Genomic DNA, 15,010 nt, shown 5'->3' with positions numbered 1-15,010 from the left:
GATTACCAATGTCTTTTTTATAAGTTGTATGATGATACATTCCATGGCCTTGAAGAGCAGGCTCATCAGGCTAATGGGGTGCTAGTTCCTGGGGTCCGTGGTGTCTCCACCCTTGTGTAGTGGGATAACCATCGCTGTGCACCATTCAGCAGGCACAAAGCCTGAGGTGAGGCTATGACTGAACATGGTACATCGGTGTGGTGCCTGTTCGTTCTGTAGTTTGTGTAGAACACAGCCTGGGAAGTTATCTGGTCCCATGGATGCTGTGATACTGGCTTTGGAGAGTGTTTTTTACCTGTGCAGCCATGATGACAGCAACTTTGCAGTCTTCCATTATAGAGATGTGCTCTTTCATGGGTGAGAGGGGTAAAGTTAACACTGATCCTATCTGCCAGGATGTTGGCAATATCAGTTGGGTCTGTATATTTAGTGCCATTGAGCTGTAACTCAGAGCAGATCTGAGTGTTGCCATGACATGGACCTGTCTGTTGGGCAGAGATCTCCTGAGTAGACAGTATGCAACAGAGTACAGATTGAGTTAAATTCAGTCTTGTTGCATGGGGCAACTGTTTGAGGCCAGTAATCCTCTTGTTGAGGTACTTCAGTGGTCTTTCCAGCTGCTGAAGGTGCCTAGTCAGATTCATCGCAAGTGTGTTGTGGTACTCTCTGATGGGTCTGATGACTGATGAGTAGAGGGAACCTCCTTTGACCTACATGCAAAGACCTTGGCAGTTTGTGGGAACACATAGCATGATTTTCTGACCACTTTGTGAATGTGTTTCTGGAAGTAGAGATGACTATCCACATTTGTCCATAGATCCCTTATTATCACCTCCATATTTAGGGTGTTGGCACCTATGTGGTATTTGTATGACTGTAGCTCGAGGCCATAATTTTGACACCACATCTGTCTGACTGAGACCCTTTTTAAGGATGTCTCTGTTGTCCCAAACATCGATTATGACAACTTTTTGGCAGTCATCCACAAACTTTGCTAAACATAGCCCTCGTGTTTGACTGTATTTCTTAAAAGTATACACCGGACAGGAGGGGTCCCAGGATTGAGCCATGGGGGACAGCAGTTATTACCAGCTTGTACAGGAGACCACACTTCTTACCTTGTGTGATCTATCTGTGCCCCAGTTGGCAATCCATCAGATGACAGACATATTTATGCACAGGTTGTTGATTTTGTGGATACGACATGTGTCTGGGATGTTGGCAAAGGGCTTTTCAAGGTCTATGTGGGATGTGTGTAGCTCATTTCATTGATGTATGTCCTGGGTGACTGCCTTGAAAACAGTCTAGCAGGTTTGGGAACCATGATCTGCCCATGACCAAACCAAAATTGGTAGGGTTGGGTGTTTGTAGGCTCCCAATAGCTCTGTTTATGAGTTCCATCATGATGGACTCCATGGCCTTGCAGATCAGGCTTAATAGGCTTATAAGACAATAGTTCCCATGGTCTGTTGTGCACCAACACTTGTGGAGTGTGCCAAACGTTGCTGTAACACATTCAACAGTTTCATATCCTGTACAGAGGGTGAGGCTCAACAGACTGTTCAGGTGCAGGGTCTGTTTGTTCTGGAGTTCACTTATGACACAGCTGGGAAACAATGTAATCCCATAGATGCCATGTTTTCAGGTTTGGAAGGAGCTGTTTACCCATTCTATATGTGATATCTGTGCTTTCACAATCTCCAGGTATGATGATAGGGCCTTTTGTCAGTGAGAGGGGGGTATGTATGTATGAGCCTGTCTGACAGGATGTTGGCAATGTCAGTCATTTACAGTTTGCACTGACTCAGGACATATATGAGTGTACATTGCTATTTATGACATAGCGGAAGGAAGCGTCATGGTTCTCTATGGACTCCTTCACAGATTCTTTTGCCAGAACATGGATTGGATAATATTTGGAGTGCACATTGTTTATTGATGATACTGATTGCAGGTTTATTGATCTTCTTTGCTTTTTCACTTTCTGTGAACAACTTAAGTACTTGTGGTACATAGTTTGATTATGACAGGGTTCCAATATATTATATGTGTCTGTTTTCATATAACTGTGTGCACAAGGCAGGATTGGTGAATAGTGACAGGTTCCTGGGGTAAAACATGCAACTGCCAGATATGTGTGGCCCACTGCTGTACTCAGACATGGCCTAAGTGTGTGAGCATGCCCAGTATGACCTTTCAGTATGTTGTTGCCTGACATTTGCTTCGTTTATTTAAGTGTGTGAGCATGCCCAGTATGACCTTTCAGTGTGATGCTGAATGAAATCCACTACATTTGTTGGTGTGTGAGCATGCCCAGTATAGATATTTATACTATATGTGTGTGAAAAATCAAGTTGTATTTTTACAGCAGGGCTCACCTTTGTGTCATAAATCAACAGGGATCATGCTGTGCCTGCAGGGCTTCCATGAGACACTTTGCATAGACTTATCAACATTTCTACATACAGGGGGACAGCTATTCTTTGTACATTTCTACCCGGGGGCACACCTGATTGTTACTGTGGGTGTACATAGGATGAGGGGTTCACCTGACACTTATACACATTTGCTAGGCCTGCACTGCTATGTAAGGTACACCATTTCAGTCTGTACTGTTGCCTATCATACTGGCTTGAGGCATACTACTGTACTACAGATCTTAGCGTCCAATGTCACGTATATTAGATTGCGACTTCATAGCCTACCCAACCCACATCACACCGCCTGGCCTGCTGTTCTCTGTCTGCATAGGCCTGTGGGGGAGGTTACCCATATGCCTCTTTAGGGGCATGATACAGCATTTCTTTGTGTTTGCATTAGTGTACAATTGTCCTGCTGTGTCTGTGCCAGTGAAATGCTGTCATGGCTTAGTGGTTCAGTACTGTGACTATAGTGCACAGTATCCTGGGTTCGAGCCCTGTCACTGCTTTTTATTTTCATGCTGGGCAGACCAGACTGCTTAAGGAACAGTAAAGCAAATATGAGCATGTTTACCTGACTTTGCTCAACTTTGCCCGACTTTGCCAGACCTTGCCCAACATTGCTCAAAGTTGCCCGACGTTGCACTAGTTAGCACGGGCAATTTTGTTTACATATACTAAATAGTGGTAAAAGCTGCTTAGCACTGCTTTATATTGCTTAAAACATGGCAATCATGCCTCAGGTGGTGCTGCAGGGCTGCCTATGTCGGATGCACATAGTACACTCCCTATACATGTTTGAAAACAGGTAGTGTCAAGTTAGGCATCCCTTTTATTTTATGTGCGAGTCAGAGAGAGGTATCATTTCCAGGGTTCCTACTGAGCCAGTGTATGTGCTATGCATTGCCTCTTTGCCAAGGCCAAGGCATACTGGGCATGCCTCCTTCTGCCTACTGGGGCAGGCTCAGGTTGTTCCTCCTCCAAGTCACGCTCTGCCTGTGATGGCCTTGGCAATGGTGGGGGGCTGTTTGGCCCTGCCCCATGCTGTTCCTGCTGCAGCTGTTTTTGCAGGATCATATTGTGTAGCATGGCACATACCATGACAATTTGGGTACATGTAGTTGGTGAGTACTGCAAGGCTCCACCAGATGTGTCCAGGCACCGGAACCATGACTTGAGCATCCCAAACACACACTCGATTACATTTCGTGTTTGTGAGTGTGCCTCATTATGGAGTTCTTGTTCAGGTGTGTGTGCATTTCTGATGGGTGTCATCAGCCACGGCTCCAGTGCATATCCAGCATCCCCACTAGGTGACCATCAGGGATGTCCCCATTGGCAAATGTCTGGTACAGCTGCGTCAGATGCCAGATATGGGAATCGTGGTAGCTTCCAGGGCAGCCAGCACACACATTCAGTATTATGCCCTGGGCATCGCACATGACCTGGCAGTTGATGGAGGGGAAGCCCTTGCGGTTGATGTAGGCCCTACCCGCTCACCGGCTGGTGCTTTGATGTGTATGTGCATGCAGTCAATTGCACCCACTACCTCAGGGTATTCCGCTATTTGCTGGAAGAGATGCATATTGCTGGCCAATGCCTCACGGGAATTGGGGAAATATACATGATCACCGACATGTGCTGACATGGCATTCAGGAACTGGTGCAGTACCCTGGATGCTGATGCCTGTGAAATCCCCATCATATCACCAGTTGGTCTCTGGAAGGTACCTGTTGCTAGTATTCTTAGGCCAACACATACCTTGGTTTCCACTGGGATGGGTTCCTCTCTGTTGGTTCTGTGTGTGAGGCGTGGCCTGCACAGCTCAACAATTTGCTGCAGGAGGTCTCTGTCCACTCTATAGTGCTCCACTATCTCCAGCTCATGTAGCCCCTGGTAGGTTACCCTGGGTCTGTACACTCTTCTCCGTCTCCTCACTGTGGGTTGCTCAGCAGCATTTGCAATGGCACCACCCTCAGCATCTTGCACATGTTGGCTTATAATAGCAATGGCAGCCCCTAACATTTTTTGTCTGAGTTAAGCTTTTTAAGTTTTCACTCTCTTTGTATACTGCAGTGTTGCAGTGTTTTTGAGAAAAACATGGGGGAATGTTGTTTGCAGAGTTTTAAGTGCTGGGCTGGGCTGGGCTAGTGTACTGCCTGTGTAATTGGCTGATTCTGATTTATTTCACCTGGCAGCTCTGCTAGTTCTCCTTGGTTAACTTCCTACTACTTCTTTTCCTTCCTTTTCCCTTTCTGTTTCCACAAGGGGCAGTGCCGCACAAACAAGCGCAAACACGCGCACACGTGCGCACACAGGCTTACACAGGCTTAGGCGGGTGCACATCCATGCACACAGGCTTAGACAGGCTTACACAGGCTTAGACGGGTGCACACAGGCTTAGACAGGTTTACAGGCATGCACAGGTGTGCACACGGTGTAAGCACGTTTGCAAGAAATTTCAGTGATATCCACGGCGTACACCTTCGGTTTCTGGGTTTCAGCTAGGACAACTGTAGACATGCCTCTTCCAATCCTGAGTAACTCACAGCAAACACAAGCCACTCTGCTCCAATAAGCTTACAGTCTTTCATACATACCCCCTCATGATGTCACCTATCTTCTACTCTACTACTCCCCTACTCCTACACTTACACTCTAGGGACATGGCTCACATGCCAGGGAAAATTGGGATTCACTATCCTTATCCTCATTTGCATAGGATTGCCTACTAATGCTTGGTTACATCTCTCAAACTGAGCTTCCCCCCTTAGCAACCACTACTCAGTAGCCATGTTGTCTTCAGCCTGCCATTCACCTGCATGGCAGAATAATATTTTAATAAGAATGCCTATTTTTGCCTATTTTTTATTTATTTTCTGTTTTTTAAAGTGCCGCACATTTGCGCGGTGCTGCGTTACGCTTAAACATCGGAGATCGGGGGGAAAAAATTTGATTTTTATTAATTTTCAACCTATTAAAATGCCAATGGTCTTATATTTGGCCATTGGCATGCTTCCTCAACTGGATGCATCCTTTATTTGGAGCTGCCATAGCTCCGTTTTGCTATTTGCAGAACGGTACTCCGTTACCAACAGAGTACATTTTTGCAAATACCTCTACTCTTCCACGGACAGGTTAGTGTTTCCTGGATCACAAATTTACCTCATTTGCATAGCTTTCAGCAGCAAATTAGGTAATTTGCATAACATAACACTGTCCGTGTAAGAGTAGTTTTAGGAGCTCTCATGCACGCCCCTGCCAGCTGTTGCTGGATCGCTCGGCAGACATATTGGCTGTCTGCCATCTTACACTACTCTTAGACTCCGTGCAAGCCTTCATGAATCTGGCCCAAAATGTATGCACATTATATTAATACTGCACTTTCATTATAACAGTGTCACTGCAGATAAATTACAGCTCATAGTAACCAGACATTTCCCAACATAAAACGAGGCTGGAAAACTAATCTTTCCTTAACTATCAGATTAACAGGGTAGAGACCCCCAACAGGAAGCAAGAACTATACGATTATTTCTGATGTGCTGTCAAATGTATGAAAACGCTTTCTCAAAACACTGATCTGACAGTACAGTTAACCAGCAGAGCCTGCAGAATAAGCAAATTGTGCTCTTCAGTTTAATCCAGACTGGACACTATAAAGCTATAAACGCACATTAAAACATTCAGAATGTAAGGTGGTATACAAAATGATGCTAGATAGCATTCTATGTGGCTATGTTGCACTTTATGGATATCACGGAATATGAAATATTTTTTTCGTTAAGATATTTTGCTGAGAATTACTTGTAGTTTTAAATGTTAACCATGAGAGAAGGTGCAAGATGCATCTGCACCAGTAAAACATCCTTTGGTAGGCTGCGCAGCCTACACTCTTCCCTTCTCTCCATACTGGAGTATTCAAGCATTCCATTTGTTTACTCAGCCCTGTGTTTCCTCAAGTTCTACCACAACCAAAAGCCCCATGTGTGCCTTTTCTTTCTTGGCTTTATTCGGCATAGTCCAATTAAGTATTTTGTATATCCACTGTTTCTATTCCCAGAACTCCCTCTCACATCCACTCCCTCCAGCTCACTGCACCATTGCAGGTCAGTAATATAGCGATTGGTTGTTTGGACCTATAACCTGCTTAGCAATGCTTCTCTGTCTATAATTTTGCTGGTTCACTGCTCAGGATGGATTTTTCTGATTGGGTAATGCAATGACAAGAGGCTGGCAATATGCCTATTTCACAAGAAAGGAATTGCACTTGATTGGATGGTCCAGGTTGTAGAGTTTGCTTAAATTGGTACCGATAACAGCACGTCTCACTAAAATAAGGGAAAAGTAGAGCAAAAGGACAGACAAGGTAGTTTACATGTCAGGTTCTCAGAGTTACCTATGTGAGCCACAAACTCCCACTTCAGGACCATTCTTACTAAACCGGGACAATTATGTGCCCAAAAGACAACGTTCCATATTCCTGGACAGAGACTTCCAAACTGGGACTGTCTTGGGAAAATCAGGATAGTTGGTCATCTTGGCTTTACATTTTGAACTGTCTACATCTCCCAGAGTCTTTACAAAGTGCCTAGCTCCATCTATCACCATTTGCAGAATCCAGTGAATACAAATTTTCCCTTACCTGGATGAACTTCAAATTCAGGCCTCATCCCAGGAATCTCTTCTATTGCATCTCAGCTGTCTGGTGGACTGGGATTCACTCTCAGCTTCACGGAGTCTTTTCTGACATTCTCCCAGGATAGTCTTCCCGTGCTGCAGACTGAATACTCTAACACTCTTCCTTCCTCAGGAGTAAGTTCTCTCTCTCTGACTAGTTGCTGCCATCTTTGTTCTCTTTCTATGATCTTAGCAAGAGAAATTGTAAGAGCCCTAGGGTACATGGCAGCCACAATTCTGACGGTGCCTTATGCTAGATTACACATGAGGAAGATCCAGTGGTACTTGAAGTCCCTTTGGTCTCAGCACTGTAATTGTCTGGACTTCCAAATTCCTCTTTTGAATTTTCTAAGGAAAGAGCTGCAATGGCAGATGTCTCAGGTGAAACTCAGTACAAGAGTTCCCTTCCTACCACACACCCACCCAGGACCTCCTTACAGACTCATCTATCCTCGCCTGGAGTGCAAGGACAGGCTGCACGACAGTTCAGGGACAGTGGTCCCACAGACTGATCAATGTGCACATCAAGGTAAAGGAGATGAAAGCCTTTCTACAAGTCCTACAGGTGCTGTCTCACCTTTGGAGCTCAAGCCCCTGAATGTATTCACTGACAACACCACAATCATGTGGTACATCAACAAATGGAGGGGCACCAAGTCTTACTAGCTGTACAGGCTAGCTTTGATTGCATGGGATATAGCCATAAAAAGAAATTTGTCCCAAGAGGCAGCTGACATAATTTCAGAAGACAATGTCCATGAAGACTCCTTCAGCAGATCCAGAAAAAGCCCTTATGAATGGATGTTACACAGGAAGGTTTTTCTGGATGTAGTTCACAAGTGGCATACCGTTGAAATAGATCAATTTGCCTCCATCCAGAACATACAACTTAGACTGTTATGCTCTATGATCCCCTGTCAACAGGTCTGAACAATGGACACCATGTCTTTTCAACTGGGGGAAGGGGTTCATTTAAGTCTTCCCTCCCTTCCTCTAATTGAAAAGGTTTTCCTGTAAATCTAGGGAAACAAGCCAAACATCTTACTAGTGACTCCCTTTTGGCCCAAGCAACATTGCCCCCCCCTTCTACACCATCTCGCTAGGGGCAATCACTACAAGTTCACTCACCGAGTGGGCATACTCACATAGAACAAGGGCTCTATGATTCACCCCAACCTACAGACTCAGCCTGACTCTCTGGGTTATAGAATCTTAATTCCATTCAGGTGGCAGCTTTTAGAGGATGTGTGAAAACCTACCACTAGAAAATATTACATCTCCAGGTAGAAAAAATTTTCTATACGGTATCACAAGAAGAATGTGGACCCCTATCAGGTGGTTATTCCTACCATTCTCTCATACATGTGAGTTACTCAAAATTGGTCTGGTTTATTCCTCCCCCAAATCCCACTTGTCTGCTAGCTTTGCTTGCCATTAAATGTACTTTTTCACTCCAGAATTGAGGTCAAACAGTTTCTAATTGACATCCTTCACCTGAACCCTTCTGGGAAGGCTATCACTCCTCCTTGAGACTTGAACCTTGTTCTGGAAAAACTTACTTTGCTACCTTTTATACCAGCAGTTTCAGCTTCATTACAATTCTGTAGTTGGAAGAACAGTCCTACTGCTTGCTCCTACCTCTACCAGAAGAGTTTCTGAGTTGCAAGCCTTTATGGCTATACCACCCATATTTATCTTCCATAAATACAGGGTTTCTTTAAGGGCTAACCCCTCCTTTATGACCAGTGTCACAAAAGAGCTGTCTTTGAACCAATCTATCCATTTGTCAATCTTATTCCCTAACTCACAAAACAGAAGTAAGAGAATCCTCTACTCCCTGGATGTACACAGGCAACTAAGATTTTTGTGTGGAAAACACAAAACAATTCAGAAAGACTGACCAACTCTTTGTTTCCTTCCAGGAGTGTAAGCTGCAAAGCCCTTTTTCCAAACAGACTCTTTCTTTTGGATTTCCAAGTCCGTATCTTTCTAAGACCCTGCCAACTACAGAAAAAGCTCACTCCACTAGGGCAGTCTCTTTTTCTGGTGCCTTCTTCAAAGGCATTGATGCACGATATATCCTTTTAGGTGGCCACCTGGACTTTTTTACACACTTTCTTTAAGTATTACAGAGTAGATGAATTTTCCAGATCTAGAACTTCCTTCACTAGATTTGTGCTGTTATGACTGATGGACAGCACTCCTATCCCCAATCCTGCCACACTCAATAACACTTAACTTTGTGAATCACCCACAAATATTAGTACTGTTTTGTACGAAATTACCATAACAGTAGATGTCCTACTGATCACTGTTGCAGTATTGCCTCCTTCCCTCCTTATCCCATCATTCACTAATTCTGTGATATGTGCACTGAGGACGGTGAGCAGTCACCTTTCCACCATCTTACCTAGATATGTTTTTTTTTCTTACTCTGCACAATCAGGCTTCTCCAGGATCCACATTGGGGCTAGATAGTCTAAGAATCCTACACCCATATGTCTGCTTATGTACTCCTATGCCCATAAGCTGAGGACATACTCTGGATGTTTAGAGTGTCAAGAAATTTTTTGTCTTTGGTACCGCAGCTGTTCATCAGGTTACCCTCAGCAGGATTACCCACAAGTACTGAAATGCTGCAACAGTGATCAGTACGGCATCTATTATTATGGTACTTTACAATGACCACTGCTTGGAAATTTGTTATGGTAAGTATCTTACACAAATGTGTAGTTTGCAATATTTATGTAATACTGAAAACAGAAAATACAAAACTAATCTGATAGCATTCGGACGTAGAACTCACAAACTCTCACATCTGGGTGTTTTGAAAGTTGTGAGTTTAACAATTGTTATCCCTTTACTTTTCTTATTATACTTATTATATTTATTATACCTATCACCTTTGCTTCCCATTAACCCTTTATCTTGGCTTAGCTTTACATTTTTCTGGACTCTTATAGTATTTCTATTACCACAGTTTATATTTTCCTTTTTGTACTTACCAGAACTCTCTTTTTTACCATCATTGGTAATTTATCTTACTTTCCCCTTTTAAGTATTTAAAAAAACTTTCTTAAAGTCCCTTCATTTTCTTACCTGCCTTTCTTATACATGTCAAATAAACCATTAGGTTTTAAAAAAAAATGTGTGGTGTGCAGTCATAAAATACCAAACTGATGCATATTCCAAATGCGGCTACTGCCTAGGACCAGGTCATTTAGATTTGGATTGTGACATTTGCAAGGGATTCAACCCCCAAGCTCTAAATGACTGAAAAAAATAATACTTAGGGACTTGCTGCCTTCAAAATCTTCTCCAATGGATTCTGGAGCTCAAACCTCCAGGAAATTTGAGAAAAAGGGATATTCCCTTTCTAAGGAATCTTGTAAGAGATCTCCAGACTGCATATTGGCTTCAACTTTGGCTCTGTCTTTGGAGCTGCCTCTGAAACAAACAGAAAAGTTGGATCCAAGCGGACTGGATCTGAGGTTAAGATCTGACAAATCTTATTTATTTATTTATTTATTTATTTTACATTTGTTGACCGGGCTAGTCTAGCTGGATATATGTCCATTTTCAGTAGAGGCCCGGGGAGAAAAGCTCCACTAGTTGTAACAAGTATCATAAAAAAGGCATTAAAATGTTACATTATAAACATAAGAAATTATACCAAGTTAAACAGATAATATTAAATGAACAAAAATTTTTTTTTTTTTTTTTTTTTTTGTGCAGTGAAAGTTAACAAGGGAAAGGGTGAAGGAAAAAATGAGGTTAATCTGGATTAGTGCAGGAGCAAAGCCAATGTTTATTGAGATACATTTTCAGTTGTCTTTTAAAAAGTAGGAAAGAGGTCAAAGATGTGATATCAGGTTTATTCCATATTTTTCCAACAGAGTTGGAGAATAGACAGTCGCCTGCATAATTGTTGGATTTGGTAATATTAATCTGAAGTTTATTTGAAGAACATAGTTGTTTCAGGTTATTGTATGGTGAAATAATGCTAGAAAGTATTGGTGTGTTAGCTGGCTGATATAGAATCTTATAAGCTATTAAGAGCTGTTGAAGTACAAGTTGGTTAGGAAGTTCAATCCAGCCTAGTTCTTTTAAGTTCAAGCAGTGATGAGTTTGAAAAGGAGATCCTACTGCGAATCGAGCTATATTATAATAGGATGTTGCTATTTTTTTAATGTTGTGTTTGGAAAGATTAGTGTAAATGGGAGAAGCATAGAGAAGAGTAGAGATTAGGTGAGATCTAGCTATGGTGGACCTTGCTGTAGGTATTAGGAAAGGTTTGATTCTATAAAGGGATCCTATTTTTTTATTAACTAATTTTATTGTGTTGTTGATGTGAGAGTCAAAGTTGAGGTTATTATCAATAGTTATACCTAATAGTTTTGTGGTCAAGTCAGGAGAAATGAGAGTACCGTCAGAGGAGGTAAGAGTAAAATATGGTGGAGTAGATTTACGAGTAGGTGAAAAAAGTAACAGTTTGTTTTTTTGGGGGTTAAGGAGTAGACAGCGGTGAGAAAACCAGTGTTCTACAGTGTTAAAAGCTTTTTGAGTAAGAGACTGGAGTTCTGTTTGAGAGGTAGCAGTACAGATTATAGTAGAGTCGTCTGCGTATTGTATGCAGGTAGTATATGGGATAGCAGATTGTAGATCGTTAATAAAGATTGAAAATAGAAGAGGGCCTAGGATAGAGCCTTGAGGTACACCTAAAGAGATAGGGAGAAGATTTGAGAGTGAATTTTTCCAGAGTACTGCCTGCTGATGATTTTCAAGGTAAGATGCAAACCATGATAAGGCATGATGGTCGAGAGCAAGAGATTTTAGTATGTGTAGTAGAAGTTTATGATTCACCATATCAAAAGCTTTGGATAGGTCGATGAAGACTGAGGATGATAGATAGTTGTTGTTACGGTTAGTGTTGATGGAGTTAGTAAAGGAGAGTAAAGCAGTAGTGGTACTGTGTGAAGGTCTGAAACCATGCTGACAGTTGGAGTGTAGGTTGTTATTGAGAAGGTGATTAAGTATTTGTTTGTGAATACATTTTTCCATGATTTTAGCGATTGGTGAAAGGAGTGCTATTGGTGAAAATTAGAAAGATCATTGGACTTTCCCCCTTTATGTAGTGGTATGATATGAGATATTTTCCAGATAGAGGGGAAAATTCCTTCCTTTATAGATCTATTAATCAGGATGGAAATAGGGTAGGCTAAGACTTTAGCTCCTACCTGCAGGAATTCTGCAGGCAGTTTGTCTGCAGAGGGAGTGGTAGGTTTTAACTTTTGGAGCAGTGATGAAATAAAGGAAGTAGAAACAGGTTGTAAGTGGAGGGTGGGAGGTGGATTTGATGTAGGTGGAAGTAGGTAAGAGGTATCAAGAGATAGATGACTAGCAAAAGTTTGGATAGTATTTGTGAAGAATGAGTTGAAGTCATTCGCTATTTGTGTAGGGTTCTCAGGGTTAGAGTCCTGGGGGTCAGGTGTAATAGAATGACCAGGAGATAGTAGATTATTAATACTGGCCCAGAATTTTTTAGGTTCCTTATTGGTGGATGTAATGAGATCCTATCTCGCCTACATTCACAACAGATGGGTTCGGAGCCGATCCATCGGCTCCGACTCGGCAACTAATACACTAGCACGAAGTCTCTCATTGGCTGGGCTACTCCCTATCCCAGGATGCACTACACCTGCTTCCCCAGATCTCTTTTGCCGCTTAACAAGCTGGACGTGGTCTCGACTTGGCTGGAGCTAAGTGATTCTTTTTACCTTATTGGTCCTTGACCTAGGGAATTTTTGTCCATATTAACCAAACAGCTGTTTTAACAGCTATTTCTTGCTATTTCTTGCAATTTCTTGCTATTTCTTATTGTGTTTTTGTTGAGTGCTTGTTTCCAAAATTTAATTTGTTCAGTCGGGCAAGGCCCATTTAAGTTAGAGGGCCTTTGCCCTACCTTTGAGTGCTAATTGGTTTTTATTAATTTTTGGTTAGTTGTTTTTCGGGCAAAGCCCGTTTAAATTAGAGGGCTTTGGGCCGTTTAACTTGATTCAAATTGTTGTGAGGTAAACTTTCACCAGTACTCGCGCCAGTGTGTCTCGTGCTTTTCAGTTGGCGCAATTTGTGTATAGGGCTATACTTGTTGTGGTAGAGTAAGATTTCCTTAGAGTTTGTACTTGTTGTGGCCTGTATCATGTCTAAGGAACAAAAGTCAGGTTTTAAAAAATGCACTCGGTGCAAATATAAGATGTCCATTACAGACAGTCATTCAGTATGTGTTTATTGTTTGGGGCCGAAACATCTGCAAGAGACTTGTAGCGTCTGTCATGCGTTCTCATCTAGAGTTCTTCAAGAACGCAAGAACAAATTAATATTGAAAGGGCTTATCAAGCCTTCTTTTGAGGAAGCCTTAGATCTACCTGTTGCTTCCAAAAAGAAAAGATCGTCGGCTCCGACAAGTCCGTCGGAGCCGACTTCTAAAAAGACAAAATTGACCTCTTCTTCCTCGGCTCCACTGACTTCGGGGCCGAGGGTCGAAGAGTCTGCCTCGATACCTCCTACCTCGGCTCCATTGCCTTTGGAGCCGCAAGTTGGAGTATTGAGAGGTGAATCACCTCCATCGGTTCCAATGGCTTCGGAGCCGGTGGAAGTGTGCAGCTCAGACTCTTCCCCCTCGGCTCCGAAGAAGGCTCCTTCGGTGCCGATGGTGGTCCATGCTGTGGTGGAGTCGGCGCCGATAGCATTGGAGCCATTTCGGAGCTGGTCCCCTTCTCTCTCGGAGCCGAGAGGAAAGTCTTCTCGATTGTCTACCTCCTCTAAATCATTGAGACTTTCAGATTCGGACCTGGATAGGGTTTTACAGAGGCTATTCCAATCTCCAGTGTTGACTAAATTGGTCTCGGCTCCAGCACAGTTAGCTTCGGAGCCGATCCCCCCTCCAACACATTCGATTCCTCCTCCAACCTCCTCGGAGCCGTTGGAGTTGGTGGTGGTGGAGCAAAGCGGAGCCATACGGTCGGAGCAGAGACCCCTTCGAGGTCTCTCGGTTCCGACTGTGCTTCCTACCCTGTCCTCCGGTTCAGGGTTTGGTACTGCGACCTCTTCAGCCGGGCCGAGGGAACACTTTGGGATTGGGTGCTTGGTGCCTAGTCTTCCTCTCGGAGCATCGGCTGCTGGAATTCCCAGTGCCATCGTGGCCTCTAGACCAGTGACCTCCTTGGATTCTGGAGGTCCGGCCTTTGAGGCCATGAGGAGGCGCTGGCCATGCCTTTGCCGGTTCAGCAAGATTCTACCTCACCGTCCCTAGATTTGGAGACTGGTGCCTCTGTTGTGTTGCAGCCCCGGCAGCGGGGCCCCAGGGCCTGGGGATACCCCCATCCGGGGTTCCCTTCTTCCGGTGGTCCGTCCGAAACTGCTTCGGATGAACCCCATGGAAGAAATTGTGTAAGAGGAAGCACATAGACTCCCAAGATGAGTCTGTTACATCGGATACTGACCTCGATGATGCAGAAGGGTCCCCCAAATCATCTTCGGATGATACCTCCTTCTCAGATATCTTGGAGATTCTGAGACAGAGAGGTGACTGGCAAGCCAAAACCCCTTCAGCTGAGGAGTCAGTCTTCCTCAAGGCCTTTGGGGCCCAGCCTTCTGCCTCCTGGGTGTCTCCACCCTTCGATGAACTCCTTGATTTGGTTTCTCGAAGGGCGTGGGAACACCCTGATTCTGTGGAACCGGTGCCTGCGAGGCCCAATAAATTTTTGTCAGCCCCCCCCCAGAAGGAGTTTCTCACAAAGGGTGTGCCTGTAGATGCTTTGGTGGTGGCTTCTGCCACACAGCAGGATGTGGCAGAGGCTTCGACGTCTGTTCATCCTCCTAATAAGGATTCTAGGAGTATGGATAGGTA

The sequence above is a fragment of the Protopterus annectens genome, chromosome 1.part0, assembly GCF_019279795.1.
Source record: "Protopterus annectens isolate FY-2018-M chromosome 1.part0, PAN1.0, whole genome shotgun sequence".
Lineage (NCBI taxonomy): Eukaryota > Metazoa > Chordata > Ceratodontiformes > Protopteridae > Protopterus > Protopterus annectens.
The sequence above is the reverse complement of the archived record's forward strand: the minus strand, read 5'-3'. Positions refer to the sequence as shown.